Below are 17,706 nucleotides of genomic sequence, written 5' to 3'. Positions count from 1 at the left end.
CCATAGCTCCATAAACAGATAACATATCCACATGCAATCAGCCTTTGTATCATAGACTAATTATGTACCCTATTTTACCAGCCAGTTTACTTGACAGCATACAATTTTTGTACTACCAGTTTACTTGACAAAAGGGAATTATGAATCCCTAATGTAAATTGCCTATACTAGTAGTAATCAGAGATTATGAGAGTGCGTTCGACTTTCTCACTTTAATATATAATTATATATCGTAAATAAATGATTTCACTAGCTGACTTTCAACCTTTGTCTATTGCTAAAATCAACATTTTTCAGCAGTAACCGAGGTTTTACAATCAGATATGCATAGTGTCAAAGTCCATGCCAGTGAAGAGGTCACGATTTGTTGATCCGTTGCGTGACGCTGCCAGTTTCTGTAGTCTCTCAAGTTTCATACGTGCATTATTCTAAGCAAGCATTTGCAGTCGCGTGCTCGTTTCGCGACTAATTCGAGTATTTCCCCCGATGAATAAAGTAGTCTTATAGATCTTGCCTTCAGAGTACTTTTCCACCGATTCCAAACAATAAATTTCGACCGGATAAAGACTGAGCTATCTGTCGCGACTGCAACTAATCAACAAATGCAATCAAAATGTAGCTGTTCCCACGGTTATCATCCCAAAGCCAAGTCGTGTTAATAAACAAGGACAATTCCCTCAGATTGCGATAAATGCTGCCGTCGAAGCGTTTAAATCCGCCAAAATCTAACGCTGAGAGCTCATAATAGCGAGGCGTACGGCGACTGAATGGAAAGAAGTCAAAAAAAGATCCATCGGAAAGACGAGCTCACATGGCCTGCTCACATGGCCTGCTCACATACTCACATGTTCGCCACATGTCTTATAACATGTCTTAGCATTAAACGGTACCAGTTTACTGGCCGTGACATGCCCCTGCAAAAATCAAGCGGGGTGGCCATTTTGGTCTCCTTACAGGAATGTGGTTTTTTTCGGCCTAGAACCGTGCACAGAGTACCCAACTCTGAAAAGCCACAGGTCAAAATTAGGTTTGCGTTCCACTTCGTCGAACGCAATTAATTCTGGCGGGAAATATTTCGGCACTGATCCGTAAAAACAATTCTTTAATTAATATTGTTTTAAGTCAGGGACGATACAGAGTGATTCATGAAAGCTTCATGCACAGTTTTCAAGCAGAGTTCGGCGAGCCAGCAGTTTAGCTAGACTACCTTCAACGGCAAACTGAGCTGGTAAGCAATGATTGAACTGGTTGTATGCTAAATATCGATAAATAATTACGCTGATCAGGGTGTTTCAGGGTTGCCGTTACAGAATTTTACCGCGCCAACGGCGACAAGTAAGTCAACGTATAAAAATCCGCCCAGATGCATAGAACTGGACCCATATAGAGTGAGAAAACAAGTTTCGGTGTAAAGTAGGGTTAGATACATTATGCTGAAAAATGTAAGCATTATGCTTTTGAGAGTCACGCTCAAAACAACAGTCCAACAGCATTATGCCTAAAATTATGCTCGAGAAGTAGCATTATGTTTGACCAGGAGCCATAATCGGGGACGGAGACCGTAAGTCTTGGGATAATTTTTCTATTTTTAGAACAAATTGCGTCATCCTGACGTCATATATCCGCGCGGATCCACACACATGTCGAGGGTTCTCGCGTGGATGTTGTCGGTTGCATGATCAAATGGTGAGAGTTGAGAGATTCGTATTTTCACAGCGATAGCAGGGACTAAGAACCAGGGCGCTTTTATGTAGTTTTATGCTCTGAGCCAACGGAAAAGGTGGGTTTTTCAGGGTCGAAAACAAGACTTCAATCTCGCGCTGGGAATGAATAATAAGATCTGCTCGCGCTAGTTGTAAACTTACGCGCATGTTTTTGCGTTTGTTCTGACTAATTTGTGAGTTTCTCGAACAATGGTTAATCATAACCAAAACCTGTTTTGATGGTTTCTTATTGTTTCTGCTTGTTTGGTGAGTTTGCAGAAGTTTTTGAAAGGAGAGTCTGACGCGTACAATTAGCTCATTTGCATAGTGCAGCTCGTGCACTTTCAAGTCCGAGTCGGTGTTTTCAATTGTCAACAAATCTTGACAAAGATTTGTTTCGTTATCTTTTGTGCTGAGACGCTGCAACAAATTTTACGAACGCAAAAAAGGCTACTAACATCATGTGTGTTTCTTCAACATAAGCATAGTGAAGTTTTACACTGCGAAAATGAAAATAGACAAGGAGTTTTGATATTTTAAACTCGATCAACAAAATCGAAATCGTTATTCGAAGTTTATTAAAGAAAGCGTCATCGTAACTTTGCTGATTATTTCTGCTTTATTCGCATATTTTCACCTTAGCTTTTGATATGTTCTCAAACATTTGTCAATCTTAAACATATTTAAAAACTATAGAGTTATTGCTTGAGTTCGATGTACGTTTTCACACGAAAGTGCGGCGGAAGTACAATTTGTCATGTTCACTGACTGTACAAAACACGCATCGGCGGGCGCTGTCATTCATCGACAACAGAGAATTTACTGGATTTTTACACGAATAAAACTGAGCAGTATATACGGACGAAAAGTTATTGGGCCTTGATGAAACATCAAGCGTTGCTTACAATTCAGGCGAAACTCAAACTAGCACTGAATTATCTTGTTTTACTTTTCGGTCGCGATAGACTGGCAAATTCCTCGCAAGCGTGTGGCAAGAGGAGCTAGGAAACTATGAAGTCCTGAAGCTCTGCTATATCTATATATATCCAGCTAGTTTTTCGCTGTGTAATGTAAAAGCTGTTAATCTTCAACATATGTGAAATTTAAAGTGGAGTAATGTACAGCTCATGTAAAAGAAGCATCCGTCGGAACACAACTTGGTCAGCGATATACATCTAAGCTTAAAGCGGAACATACCTAAATTCGACACTGTCTTACTTCACCCAAAATGGAGCAGCTTACGACGAAAATACTTAAGCAAAATTCCAACAGACGTAAACGCGTTGAGTTGTGGGCCAAAAACATGAAAAATTTTCGGGAATTTCGGACGCCATTTCCCCCGCGCGACGTCGATATCCGCAAAAATCCTCGCAGCATGTACGAGCGTGTGCCGCAGGCGATGGCGCAATTTGTTCTAAAAATAGAATTATTGTCCCATATCATGGGGAATGGCGCGCGCTTACGGTCTCCGTCCCCGATTATGGCTCCTGGTTTGACTGATCTTGGTTATATTTGATGCCCTATTGCATCCCTGGAGACAAAACGATACCTCCATAAGTCAGAAACACGACATTTTATTGCAGCAGTTAAACTTTACAAGCAATAAACAACAAATAATGCTCAAAAGCACTTAAAATTACCCATTTCAGTGGAACTCTCCATCGTCAGGATACTCTCTCAGATCAGTTCAAGACCAATAGAAGAAGCAACCAAGCTTTTGAATATATTAAATCCTTACTAAAAGCACTTGAAAGTGAAAACTTCTCATCACAGTTATGAAAATTTTAATTTTTTTATATTATTATTGTTCTCTTCATGCTGAAAAAAAATACCCTTTATGCTGACATTATGGTCGATGTTCAGACTATAGCATTATGCCCAAAGTTATGCCGGCATAATGTGTCTAACCCTAGCGTAAATTAAAATGAAGAGAGTTTCATTGCCGTTCGATGCTCAAATTTGCATCGGTACTGAATCACCTGATTTTGAGTGCAATATTGAATAAATCTTTATAAGCAAAGGTTTTGTAAAGCATAAACAAGTAAAAATCAGCGATAAGAGAGAACAACGTTCGGTGACACCATTTTCAAGTTCAAATGCAAAAAGATAAACTGTCAGAAAATTCGCTCAAGATTAACATACTTCGTAATTACATATGCAATGTCACGCAAATGGTTTTGCTTGAATTGAAGCTGTAGATCTTCTCAAAGCATTCACCGAAGACTAACTGTTCCAGTTCAATGGACAACTTTATGAACAGACCAATGGCGTCGCCATGGGCTCTCCCCTCGTGCCACTGCTCGCTAATGTCTTCATGGGATCCATTGAAGAAACTCTGGTTCACATGTGAAGGCAAAATGCCTTCTTTTTACAAGAAATACGTCGAGGACACTTTAACTATAATGCCTGACACACCATCAGCAGCTTCCTTTCTTCAAGTGCTCAACAACTGCCACTCAACAGTGAAGTTCACCATGGAAACAGAAGGTAATGGTCTGCTTCCTTTTCTAGGAATGCAACATCTTAACAGAGCTCCTCAAATTGAGATCAAAGTCTACATAAAACCTTCCAACACGGGTCTTTTGCTCCACTACCAGAACCATGTCGACATGCGATAGAAACGAGGACTTTTGAAAACCATGCTTGACCGTGCATATCGCTTATCATCGTGCTGGTCGTATTTTTCTGAAGAATGTGACCGTTTGACAGCAGTTTCCTCCCGGCTGAAATATCCACAAGACCTTATCAACTCTACAATGAAGTCGTTCATCGCATTAAAGTTGAAGACCCGCAACCAACACCCGCCCCAAAAGAGAACCCAACGGTCCGAATCCTGCCTTTCAAAGACCAGGATTCGCCAGACTTAGTCCGCAAACAGCTGAAAGACCTGAGCTTGAAGACCCACACTGTCATTCAACCGGCTTTTGTTAGTGATGAGATCCAGCGAGAGCTAAAAGTGTATGAGATTAACCCGCCTATTGTTAACCAACAACGTGTAATTTACAAATTTTAATGTGACTTGTGCGATGCAAGTTATGTAGGCTATACTTTAAGGTACTTGCACCAACGGGTGGCTGAACACACTAAACAGTCTTCTTCCTTGGCAAACACTTCATTAACAAACACCGTATTGTTCTAAAAGACCTGTAGAGACATTTTTCCGTTCTCAGGAAGTGCAGGAGTAAGTTCGATTGTTTAGTGCATGAAATGCTGCTAATTAGAGATTTAACACCATCTCTTAATGTCCAGTTGGACTCAATTCAAGCAAAACTATTTGCGTAGCATTGTATATGTATTTACGAAGTATGTTAATCTCGAGCGAATTTTCTGACAGTTTATCTTTTTGCATTTAAACTTGAAAATGGTGTCACGATGTCACCGAAACGTTGTTTTTCTTATCGCTGGAATACATTCGTTAATTGGACGAGCGCCGTAGCTGAGTTGAACTTGTAGTTGATGGACGCGTCCAAACTACACCGGAGAAACTTGAAAACGCAGCTTTATTTCTACGGTTAGATCTACCGTCCACACTAATCCGTCACGAAAACGGAGCTTTTCGGAAACGCTTTTCGAACATGACGAATTCGAAAAGGCCAGCAGTTGTGTTTTAGTACGGAACGAAAACATTTTGAAGACTTTGGGTGCTTTCCATTATGCCAAACCCACCTGTCAGAGATCAGTGGGAATACCCCGGGGGGAATACCCGAGGAAAGTGGAATAGCTCTTGCCATTTTTTATTCCTTTTCCGAATTCCCTAATTAGGGCAAAGAACTGGTTTGTCAAAAAAGGAACGGCGAATTTCGGTCTGAATCAGTGGCGGATCCAGACTTTGAGCTAAGTAGGGGAGGAGGAGGGGAGCAGTTTTCTTTTTTTGCCTGTCCTACCGGCTTTTCTTCCTTCTGCGATTCTTTTTTACCCAAAGTAAGGGGGGGGGCCGTGTCCCCCGTCCCCCTCCCCTAGATCCGTCACTGTAAATATCCCGACCGAAATTGTTGCGTTATCAAAAACTTCTCCGGCGTAGTGTAGATAGAAAACAATTCATGCGTTTTCAGAGTGAGTCGCCGTTTTCAAATTTCTCCGGCGTAGTGCGGGACGGGGCCTTTGATAAGTTACAAGTTCTCAATTGTACGATAAAAAAAATCTATGTGATTTTCTGTTTGAAAAAAAAAATCCACGCCGTCTTTGGCTTTTCATAAACTGATTACTTGGGCAGGCACCACCACCGGTCTTTCAAATATCTTCTGAAGTTTCGAAAGCATTCGCAAACCTTCCGATAATGTTAAAAACTCTTTTAAAATCCTTTAAGTCATGATCTTCGGAAGTGTTCGGGTGGTCCTTAGAAGTGTTCGGAAATCGTTTATTATTCTTCGACCAACTTCGAAACTGACCTGGAATGTCGTCGGCATGCAGTTTTGAGGCTTCTCCGTATAAACCTCGAAAATCATCGCACTGTCTTCGTATTACAACTATAAAGTCATCTTTCGCTTTTCTGCACTGGGGCCATAGAAAAGCAACACTCCCTTTTCAGTCAATTCAGCCATTAGATAGATTATTCGTTTGACTAAGTCATCTATGTTCTTCAGTATACGGGAGGTTCTGGCACCTCTGCCCCACCCCCTCCCCCCTCCTCCTCCGTGGCCCCAGCCAGTTGATCAACTGCTTGGCGAGTGGGAAAGCTGGGAGATTGTCTTAAGGACGGTGCCTACTTTTGTTAGTACGCACACGTTCTGCGCATCACGCAAGGCATGGTTTAAGCGCCACGCGCGCGCTGGGTTGACACGACGCAATCAACTACGCTACCAAGTACACGACTAAATTGAAAGCAAAATTTCCCTACTGTGACCAAATCAAGTTTAATGAACCTGTACTTAAACCAGGAACACCAGAACAGCAGTATATCGCTAACCACTAACTGTTAACGTCTTCCAGCTGAAAAACTAGCTGTTATCTGTCGAAAATTATACTGAAATCCAACTGTAAACATGTACCTGCAGATGGCGTAGTGCGCGCGCAAAACAAGTGCGAGATACGCAAACGTTTTACTTACTGGGGAGGTGACGGGAAAAAATGTAACAGGCAACGTAAAAAGTTTAAAAAAGGATCAATAACTTTAGAAAACGCGTGGTTACCTCTATATTTTATGTTATGAAGTGGAAGTGGCAAGCCTATTCAGCAGGTGATTAGTTTCTGGTTGTGAGCAACAGATAGCTGAAACTGAGGAAGGCTGTCAGAGACGATAACAGTGCTGTTGCAACGATTTTGTTATTAAAAACATACCAAAAATGGTTTTTATGTTACCATTTACCATGTAGTTTTCAGATCTTTATAAATGTGTTTGCTTTTCTGTATGTAAAGGCGAATTCTAAAGAAAGCTGTGAAGAAACATCCTCTCCTTCTATTTTCAGAAAAATGCTGATGTCAGCATTTTTGTTGAGATTCAAGGCTAATTATCTCGAAAAAATGCGTGGCTACCCTCTTTTTCTTTGTCGATTCCGATAGCCCTTGCAAAGATCTACTTTTTCCGCAAGTTCCTGACCTGGCGCAAAAACCTTTGTATTTTGTAGGCACCGTCCTTAAATGGAAAAAAAAATCGCGCGAAACGCTTTCGACGCCACTTCTCCTTCTATCCCCTACAGAATATTTAGATATGGCCTCGATGCCAAACCTTATCAGTCGAAGGTTTAGGAAGTTAACAGATGATTTTGCTGCTGGATATCTAGGGAGATTTAAAAACCCTTTCTGGGAAATAAAACTAGGGATAGGTTTCTGCTGGGAGGGCGGAACAGCCAAAACGTTCCGAGCAAATACTTTATAAGGACTTCTTTGTTTTTTACCTTTGGAAAATTTTGTTACATGATGGATTCTAAAAGGTTTCCATTTCAGGCGCCACTGGGCCTCAGGGGCTTGCGTGCTTATGTGACAATTGTTTTCTGCTGGAATTCACTCAATTTTCTCAGCAAATGACTTGTTTTACTTTATTCTTCGAAATCACTCAATTTTCTCAGCAAATGACTTGTTTTACTGGAGTCTTGAATTTTGATCTCTACTGATGTTGATCTTGGTTACTTTTCAGGTTAAAAGTTATGGCCAGGACTGGATACAAGAAGATCTCCACGAATGAAGAGAAAGAAGCAGTCAGCTTTGTGTCTCTTCTTCTCTTTCGATGGATGAATAGTATCTTCAAGATAGGCAGTGAACGACCATTAGATGAGAATGATTTTTTATCGCTTTCAAAAGAGAACACTGCCTCTTTTCTGACCGATCAGCTTCAAGAAAACTGGAACAAAGAAAAAACAAAGTGCAAAAGAAATCAAAAAAGGCCTAAACTTTGGAAAAGCGTCATAAAGTTGATCTCGACAAAGGATGTCCTGATTATTGGATTCACGAATGCTTTGTATTCAATTTCTACCCTTCTTCAACCATTGCTATTGGATATCTTATTTCCATACTGATGTCAGCTGAGCCAAAGAAAGATAATCTTCTCTATGGTTGTACACTTGCTTTGTGTATTAATTCCGTCGTCGGAGTTTTTAGTATGCACCAACAAGACTACGGATGTGAGCTGTTGGGTGCCAGAATCAGTTGTGCCTTCAAAGGTCTAATTTACCATAAGGTAAGCATGAATAGTGTAGAATAGCTTAGCAGTACGATCGTGTGTTCTCTGCGTTCGAGGTGAAGCTCAAAAAAGAACTCCTAATCGCAGGTATGAATAGCCACAGAGTAGATTTGATGCTGATGGAATTTTGTTAGTTATTGCCCTCTGGTTTCTTGACATTCAATATTAACTAATGAGGTTTGACAGTAAAATAATCATCACTCTCAATTGTAGGCTCCAAGGGGTATGCCCAGTTCTACGATGTGGCCTCTAGAATTCAATACGGATTTTACAATTGACCGTTTCATCGAAAATAAACGAAAATTGCTTTACATCGATTGTTCGCAAAGTTGATTCAGCGTAATATAAAGTAATATTAACATACTTTAATCCTTGTTTCGTGAAAAACCCTAACATTCAGCATTTCTTGTTTCGCAGACGCTACATCTCAGCAAGGATGCATTGTTAAAATTTACAACAGGCCACGTGATCGACCTTATATCAAACGATGTTCAGCGAATGGAGGAAGACACAGTCCTGTGGCTTTCCTTATCGATTCCTTCGTGCTTTGTCCTGGTGGTGATAGCAGTGTTACTCGTGTATTTGATTGGCTGGCAATCTCTTATGGGAGTCTTTTTCTTATGTTTCCTTGTGCCATATTTCCTTGGGTTCTCCTATATTTACGCTGCACAACGCGTGCTCGCAGCAGCGGTGTCCGATCGACGCATTTCCTTGATGAACCAGGTGGTTTCTGGGATTCGCGCCATCAAAACACGTGGGTGGGAGGATGAATACAGAAAAAAAATTAAACACACACGAAGGTAGGTGGAAAACAAATGTGGTGCTTAATAATGTTGACTCGGAGTGTCTGGATGGGGTTCAAATAATAGCTGAGAATTGGGCAAAAGTTAACTGCCATTTGAAATATGACACGTGTTTTAACTAAGTACTGAGACTTAAGATCTGCAAAATTTATCGATAGAGAAATAAGTGGGTTGACGTTTTAACTATTTGCTAATAAATTATCGAAAATTTAACTGATAACTGTGTTACAGCACATGTGCACATGTGCAAGTAATTTGATTTACTGCAGTTGTAGTTTGATCATTTACCTCATCGTTTGTAATTGCTTTCTGCTTATAGAACACAATCACGCCAGTTGTCTTTAAAAGGATTAGTGTTATTGGTTTTTTTGGCTCAATAATCCTATTAAAAATTGTAGGTTGCTGACTGGCATTCTTCGCAATTTCCACTAAAAAGAGTTGTACTGTACACCCTTATTTATACGAACCCCTCGCTGACCATTCGCACATCTAAATTTTGGCTGAAAGATGTTGTGTTCAATGTTACGTTCAATTTGAATTATTTGTCTCAGTTGTTTGCTCGGCCCCACTAGCACTTGTGCTATAACACTGCCGAGGGTAAATAAAGGTTATTTATTTATTTATTTATTTTTAAAGAGAATATCACGAAAGTTAGAAAGATAGAGCTCTTGTGCTACTTAATACCAATTACTATCTCTAGTGTCGTATATTCACACCTCGTCATACCCTTTTGGTGCCCTTCGGTGGCACATCGGACGAGTTTGGTGGGGCCATGGCAAGACCAAACGAGCCTGACATGTCCCCGAAGCTTACCAAAAAAAGCAACGATTAGGTATCAACGTGCCTCAATTTAACCACGTGACACCATGATGACATCATAACCATATCAGGTCAGTGACTTGATATCTCAGGATATCAGAACAGGGCAATAAGTACGGCTTCTGATTCAGTTGGCTGATTGCGAATTTGGGTACGGTAAATCCTCATAGTTCTTTTTGGTTTTGTTTTCAGAAGTGAAATTAACATCATCCGTAAGAAAAGTACCATTCTGTCAGGAGTTCTTGCCTTGTGGGACAGTTCAGTATCAGTAGCGACCTTGTTGTCTATCGTTACTCTTGTGCTTACCGGTCAACCCATTACACCTGTTAATGTCTTTATGCTGCTAGGTTTTATGGCTATCGCAAGATCAATAACATGCCTTTATATTTCTAATGCTTTGCTACAAACATATGAAGCTTATGCATCGCTAAGAAAACGCAGTTCTTTATTTTCGTCGCCTTTCGCCGCTGATAAACAACACTGTGCTTGGTCTAGGCTCCTACACAACTGATCACATCTGCCGCCATTGTTCTTGCGTCAACTGAAAAGCGCACGGTGTTGTAGTGTGCCCGCGATCCCAGTTTTGGAAGAGGCCGCTGAAACAATATGGCGCTTGGTAAACGCAGTTTCGACGTGTCGAAGTAATTTTTACGATTTTCTTGTAATATTCACACATTATTTTAGTGGGGACGGAAAGGTGAATTGTCTACTAGCTACCAGATCCGAATAATTTCCCTATCTAAAGATTTAAAAACAAAAGTTGTGTTGTGGTCATCCTTACTTATCGTACAAATCGCGAGTCTCCAGCTGGCGACCAGTTCTGAAAATTTAGTCGCCAGTGCTCAATTTTTGGTCGCATTGGCGACCAGTGAGTCGCAATTTCGAGCCCTGCCTCATATCAAATGATGTTCAGCGAATAGAGGAAGACACAGTCATTTCGCTTTCTGTGACGGTTTCTTCGTGCTTTCTTTTGGTGGCGTCAGCAGTATTACTCGTGTATTTGATTGGCTGGCAATCTCTTATGGGAGTCTTTTTCCTGTGTTTTCTTGTGCTATACCCCGCTGGGTTCTCCTATATTAGTGCTGCACTGCGCTTGCGCACAGCAGCGGTGACCGACCGGCGCATCTCCTTGATGAACCAGGTGGTTTCTGGGATTCGTGCCATCAAAACGCGTGCGTGGGAGGACGAATACAGAAAAAAAATTCGACACACACAAAGGTAACCGTAAACGGGATGTAGTGTTAATTGTTGACTCATAATGTTTGGTAGCTGAGAATTGGGCAAAAGTTAATTGTCAGTTAAGATCTACCAAGTTAACTGGTAGTTGAGACATGGGCTAAAGAAATCGCTGAATTTATCTAACAACTGAGATTACAGAACAACATCCTTTATTTACCCTCTTCAAAGTAATTAGGTGGCTAGCTAGGTGATCATAGCTGGTACTTATGACTTGGCCTCGGGAGTACTTCCAGAAAACTTGAGTGGGGTGTGCGGCCCACTTCCCAAAACCCTTAGCCTATTTATGACCAAAATCTGCGATTTTCCCTACCCTATTAATGACCTGAAAAAGTAGCATCTTCTAAGAAACATACCCAGTTCAAGACTAGAGTGCAAAAACTATACCCTAGTTATGACCAAAACGGCTGAAAACCCTTCCCTTTGGGGCCGCGCATACCTTTATAGCCCAACTATGGCCAAGAGACGATGATCTTCTCTTGCTATGGTATAGTGTACGGCCAGGTTACAAAAGCAATACTCTTGTCATCAATTATAACATTTGTCTCTTATAGCGGTCGGTAATTAACTGAAATGTCCTAACGATTCTTGGTTCTTTCTTTTTTCTGTTTTCGGAAATGAAATAAACATCATCCGTAAGAAAAGTACCATTCTGTCAGGTGTTCTTGCCTTGCGGGACAGCTCGGTATCAATGGCGACCCTGTTGTCTGTCATTACTCTTGTACTAACTGGTCAACCCATCACACCTGTTAATGTCTTTATGCTACTAGGCTTTATGGATATCGCAAATATTTTCGTTTCCACTCCTTTACTACAAACATATGAAGCCTATGCATCGCTAAGAAGAATAGAAGATTTTCTTCTTTTAGAAATCCTTCCCGCCATCTTAAGTGGCCAGTCTAAAGAGGATATCAGTAACACAGAGAGCAGTTCAACCAAAGTTACGAACGGTCTCTCAGATCCACATAACAAATCGGGGGAAGTATCAAATTTCGATCAATTAAACAATCAGGATAAACCCAGCACTTTATGTGTGTCGAAATTAACGTACAGACAAATTGAGCGACAAAATGAATTTATTTTACAGGATATCCAATTTTCCACAACGTCACAAAGTCTAACAGTCATCACTGGGCCAGTGGGCAGTGGAAAATCTACTCTTCTCTCAGCGATCGCTGGAGAGATCTCTGAGATTTGTGGAACAATGACCTTCAATGGGACTCTTGTTTACGTTCCGCAAACAGCTTGGATATTCTCTGGAACCATAAGAGAAAACATTTTGTTTGGTCAACCATACGATGAAACAAAGTACGCAAGAGTAATTGAGGCGTGTGCCCTCACAGAAGACATCAAGCGGTTTCCTGACTATGACCAAACAGTTCTTGGAGAGCGCGGTGAAGTTCTGAGTGGAGGTCAGAAGGCGAGAGTTAGTTTAGCACGCGCAGTTTACGCTGATGCAGACCTTTACTTGCTAGATGATCCTCTGAGTGCTGTGGACTTAAAAGTTGGCCAACATATCTTTAAAACATGTATCAACGATCTACTGGGCGATAAAACGCGAGTGTTGACATCACATCATGAACAGCACATGAAAGAAGCTGATCAAGTGATTGTGTTGTACAAAGGCTGCGTGTTGGAAAAGGGAAGTTTCACTGAAATACAAGAAAAAGGTATTCTAACCACAACTGTTGACCCGCTCTACCAGACAATTGGGAACGATGGAGAGCTAAATAAGAGCTTTGCTCGGAAGATTGAACAGAAATACGAAGGTGGTGATGACTTTGAAACAATGGTACCACTGCCCAAGGAAGCAAAGGGTCTGGAAATATCACAAGAAGATCGTTCCATTGGAGTGATTTCATCAAAGCTTTACTGGAACTACTTTAGAAGCGGAGTACATTGGTCAATAATTGTTGCAGTAATTTGTTTGTGCTTCATGGCGCAAGGTAAGCATCAATACTAAAAGTGGTCGTTCGTACGTGCCAATGGCCAATTCTATCATGGTAGTTGTGTTCATCATCTTGAACTGGATATTTGTTTTCGCGAATACAGCTACCATGATTCCCTACAGGGGCATCTCATAGAGGGAACTGGCCATTGTGCGCAGTTTAATTTTGTAATTCTTTTAAGATTATATGAACTGAGTGTTATATATTTAGAGACTTTAAGAACATATCATCTTATTCATTGATAACAAAAAGCTTATCAGATTGAAAAAGGCATTATTAACAAGACGTGTGACTTGACTAGTTTTCTCGCCGAGGCAAATACAGATAGAAAACATAACAATGCAAAGGTAAGGCATAGAGAGTGGCCAAAACGTCTCTGAAACGGTTTCTCTTGTACAGTCTGGAAGGAGATGGACTGTGTTAGAAACAACGACCTGGTGAGGAGTTTAAAAGTAAATTTTATGAATTAGTAGGGGTCCATGTGAGGGGAAGAAATGTCGTAAGTTGAACCATTTTACGCTGAGTTCAAATCTGGGAGTATTCGTGTCCATGTTATGCAGAAGCCCAGAAGACAGAAACCAGGTAGAAGGAAAAAGTGTCAAGAAGAAAACCGATTACGCTGAATCCAATTTTTCAGCTTGGCGGCTGAACAACTGACACTAGTTAAAAAATCAGAGAGCCTGGTAAAAATAGTGGTATGCTCTGAATTGTGATGGTGAAATTGAATGATTTGGATGTGCTGATGGTGGCTGAGAGAGGTGCAGATGTCAGCATCATGAACGTACGGCATTTTAACTGAACGTTTAGTTGGCAGGGCTACAAGTGAGGAAAGAAATTATTAAGATCAAACTACCTACTCTCCAGCATGTGGCATTGGATGTGAAGGGAGACGTCGAGGCAGTGACTGGTAGTGAGACATCTCGGAGAATGCAATCACCTCAGCTGATAAGCCAGAAAATTTTGACTGAGCTAGGAATGTTGAGAATCCAACAAGATAGCAACTTGGCAGAACCCAATAACCTGGAAATATCTAGAGAAGGACACGCCTGCGCTGTCAAACAATAAGAAGACGTTTTCAAGAGACGAAAAGATGGAAGACAAGAAGAATAACAAGGAGATCCTGGGGAAGTTCCATATAATACCTGAGGCAGTACCAATAGCACAGAGAACCAGACAGCTACCATACTATATTCAAAAGTCATTAAAGAAGTGGCTGGACCTCGGTAGAATGGTAGGCATCTTTCAAAAGTACGAGAAGATGAACCAGTTACAGGGTGTTCTCCATTAATGGTGCATCCCAAACTAAAGTTTGTAGGGATACTATCAGACCAATTGAAACCTTAAATGATCAGAGCGAGTGTTAAATTGTACATGGAACGAAGCCCAATTTCACCGGCACCACTGACCAGCAATGGAAGACTTCATTCGCAAATTTCATGACTGCACCATCTGGACAAAGTCAGACCTGAGAAAAGGGTATCACCAGCTGGCATTATACCCAGAATCTAGATCCGTTGCAAAATTTAGCACCCCTTGGGGTAATTCTAGACCCAAGATGCTAGTATTCGAGGCAAAGGCATCTTCAGACCTACTATTTGACGAGATATTGAACAGAATTCTCCGCTACGTTCCTGGAAACTTCATCCAAAGAGATGACCCCTTAAATGAAGCGAATTACGGCTTTTCTTCGCGGACGAAGATTTTAGGAAGCTTTCCCCTTCCAGAGAGTGATTGGGAGACAAGCTATGAAACATTGAAAACGTTATCCCAGAAAGATGAAGATTCTGCACCCTGACATGCACAGAAAAGAAACGGAGAAAGATGCTTTTTGTGTGAAACAGATTCTTCACCTGTCTACTTGGGATCCCGCGATTTACCTCTTTCACAGCACACAAACAACTTCTCACCCACAACAAAGTTACCTTCATGAACAGTGGTTCATGGACATGCAAGCATCGATATGCAAGCCTGGACGTGCCAGATGTGAAATATGAGCCTGGGAAACATGGAGCCGAGTTATGAATCGCATTGTTTTACCACTGTTTCTTATTCACAGTTCATATTTTGGATCGGTGTTGCACAAGCCGTCGTTAGGTGTTTCTGCCTTGATCTACCGAATGCTGCGGAAATTGAGACGGACCTTATTGTCACAGAAAGGTTACTCATTGGGAGATCAACGATCAGGATGTTCACTTGGCACCATTCTGTCCATTCAAAGATGAGTCTTAAAGTGCCTATGGAGTAAACAATAATTGCTGCTTATTTGAAAGGCTTTACAAAGTAAAGAAGAATGGCGTTTTTCTTTTTGGAATATTTTTTTTCGTTTTAGAGATATTCACGTTTTTGTATTTATTAGTGATGACGTCATAAATAGTTCCACTTAAACAATAAAATACTGAATCAAGAATATCTCCAGAAATATTGGAGCAGTGTTCTTCAAACTTGGCACCAGAAATTTACATCACAAAAGAAACAGAATTACAGTTACTATGCTGTTTCCATGGCAACACTCTTGGCTCCAGTCTCTTTGTGTGAAAAACCAAATATCCCCATTTGCAACCTTTTAAAGTGGGATAGAGGGTCTTGCTCGGAACATACATGGTTCCCATATTGTCTTAACTCTCCCCATTAGTCCACTAGTTGGGTGATACTAATTATTAATAATTTCTGTGTTTATCAACAATTTTCCTTCTCTAGCTGTTGATGGGAGTTAACCCTTTGACTACCATAATTTTCACAAAAATGCCGTTTTTTAACCGTTAAATCCCTTTTTTCGCTGCCACGACGCCAAATGGGCCTTAATGTTGCTGAGAAAGCGATTTTTTTACCCAAAAGGTAGATTTTCCTGAAGATTAAGTACAAAAATGTGCAAAATTTTAATTTGGCGCATGCGTATAAACCAAAATTGGGTAGGTTTTTTTGGCCCGATCGAATTTTTTCCTTGCCCTTTTCCTTTCCTTTTTCTCGGCCCTTTTATTCTCGCTACCTTTTGCTCTTCATATCCTTTCTGACTGCCTTAAAAAGTTGGTTGTTAATTATGGGTACAACCTTGAAACGAGACCTCGATCAATTATAGGTATAATGGGCCTTTTTACCACCATTTTTGCACCAAAAACTGATAACGATTTTTTCAATTTGCTCCATCGTCATGCAATCGATATCCAAAACAGACAGTTGTGCGAATTGATCTATCCTAACTCTGTTATCTGCTTATCAAGATTATTATACATTGAACTAACTCTTTTCTGATTGGCCGAAAGCGTACAGTGAATTCAAAATCAGCGCCTTTCACGCCATATAGCTGCAGATTATACAACAATCATGTTAAGGACACTCAAGGTCACGGGCAATAATGTCACGGCGTTTTGTGTTACTTGCCGTCAGTGAAGAAGCAAAAACATGACTTCCATTTTTTTTTCGTTCAATGTATAAATTCGGCTGATAACCCCTACCTCGACCTTTATTATTCTGGATATCACAAAAACCTCATCCAATAATTGTTTAATATCTGGTGACATGTAAATTGATGACGTCACAAGTGGTACAAAGAGCATCTATGCGTGCTTGGTAGTCAAAGGGTGAAGTGAATACATGTTTTCTTGTCGAACACCGAAGCACAATGTGCGTTAGAAATAGCTATCAGTTATCAGCACAGGTAGCTCAAGCTCGCAAAATGAGTGTCTGAGTTTACGAGACAGTCGATAAGGATTCGCGGTATGGAAAAAACGGTTCTTATCTTTCGCCAAAAAACTGTGAAGGACTATGAGTAAAATAAAACCTGCCTTGCTTCAGGTGTGCATTCCCTTGTTTCTGTAAGATTTCTAGGCCAATTTATGGCCATTTAGGTGGTTTTCAGTTTCATTGCTTCTATTTCTGAGGAATCACCTTCAAAGATTAACAAGAAGGTCCATCCTTGCTACTGGTATTTACTAAGATTTCTCAAAACATCCCTTGATGTCACTCATAAACTTTGTGAATCTTTTTTTTCTCTATTCCTCTGTACGGTCCAGATGCCTGGGATATATCGATATCGGAAAAACAGTAGTTCGTCTGGTTATGCGTCTCTAGTATAAAGACGGGCACAAGACGAATTATACGTCTAGGCGTACTATCCTTCGAAATACGTCTTGAACGACGCACTACGAGAGATAGTTCGTCTAGACGCATAATACGTCTTGTGCCCGTCTTTAAACTAGAGACGAAAAGCCAGACGAACTTCAAATGTTTGCCCAAGTTCGTCCAGACGGATGTTACTTTAGTATAAAAACGGTCAATGGCGGATAATGCGTCCTCTAATGTAAAAACGGCCAATATTTTAAACAATTTCTAGGAGTAAATAGTGCCCAAATGTTGCAACACACGTTCGCTCGCAAACGACGCCATCTTGAATTTGAGTGTGCACGGTCATTGTCACGTGACTTTGAAAAACTCAAACAATAACCTATCTCTTTGAAGTTTGCCGGTCTTCATAACCAGTCCCCTCCACTAACTATGGTTGCAACCAGAAATGAACTTCCCACAGTAAACAAAACATTAATTAGAAAAGCATTATCGGCCCATCAGTTCTAATTAATTGACAC

At 40.7% G+C, this 17,706-nt stretch overlaps 2 pseudogenes across 1 annotated transcript; both read left to right on the top strand.

Annotated features, from left to right (window-relative positions):
• The first annotated feature begins 938 nt into the window (after positions 1-938).
• On the top strand, positions 939-14,191 carry LOC149112252 (ATP-binding cassette sub-family C member 4-like; annotated as a pseudogene). The gene is made up of 7 exons (XR_016207132.1): positions 939-1,228; positions 7,777-8,316; positions 8,737-9,119; positions 10,134-10,349; positions 11,997-13,123; positions 13,379-13,473; positions 13,991-14,191. The product of XR_016207132.1 is annotated as an ATP-binding cassette sub-family C member 4-like (transcript).
• Positions 3,979-4,985, top strand: LOC110065109 (uncharacterized; annotated as a pseudogene).
• Positions 14,192-17,706: the final 3,515 nt, after the last annotated feature.

Source organism: Orbicella faveolata, unplaced genomic scaffold (genome assembly GCF_042242905.1).
Source record: "Orbicella faveolata isolate gen_17 unplaced genomic scaffold, um_ofav_v1 contig_2, whole genome shotgun sequence".
Lineage (NCBI taxonomy): Eukaryota > Metazoa > Cnidaria > Anthozoa > Scleractinia > Merulinidae > Orbicella > Orbicella faveolata.
The sequence above is the reverse complement of the archived record's forward strand: the minus strand, read 5'-3'. Positions and strand labels throughout refer to the sequence as shown.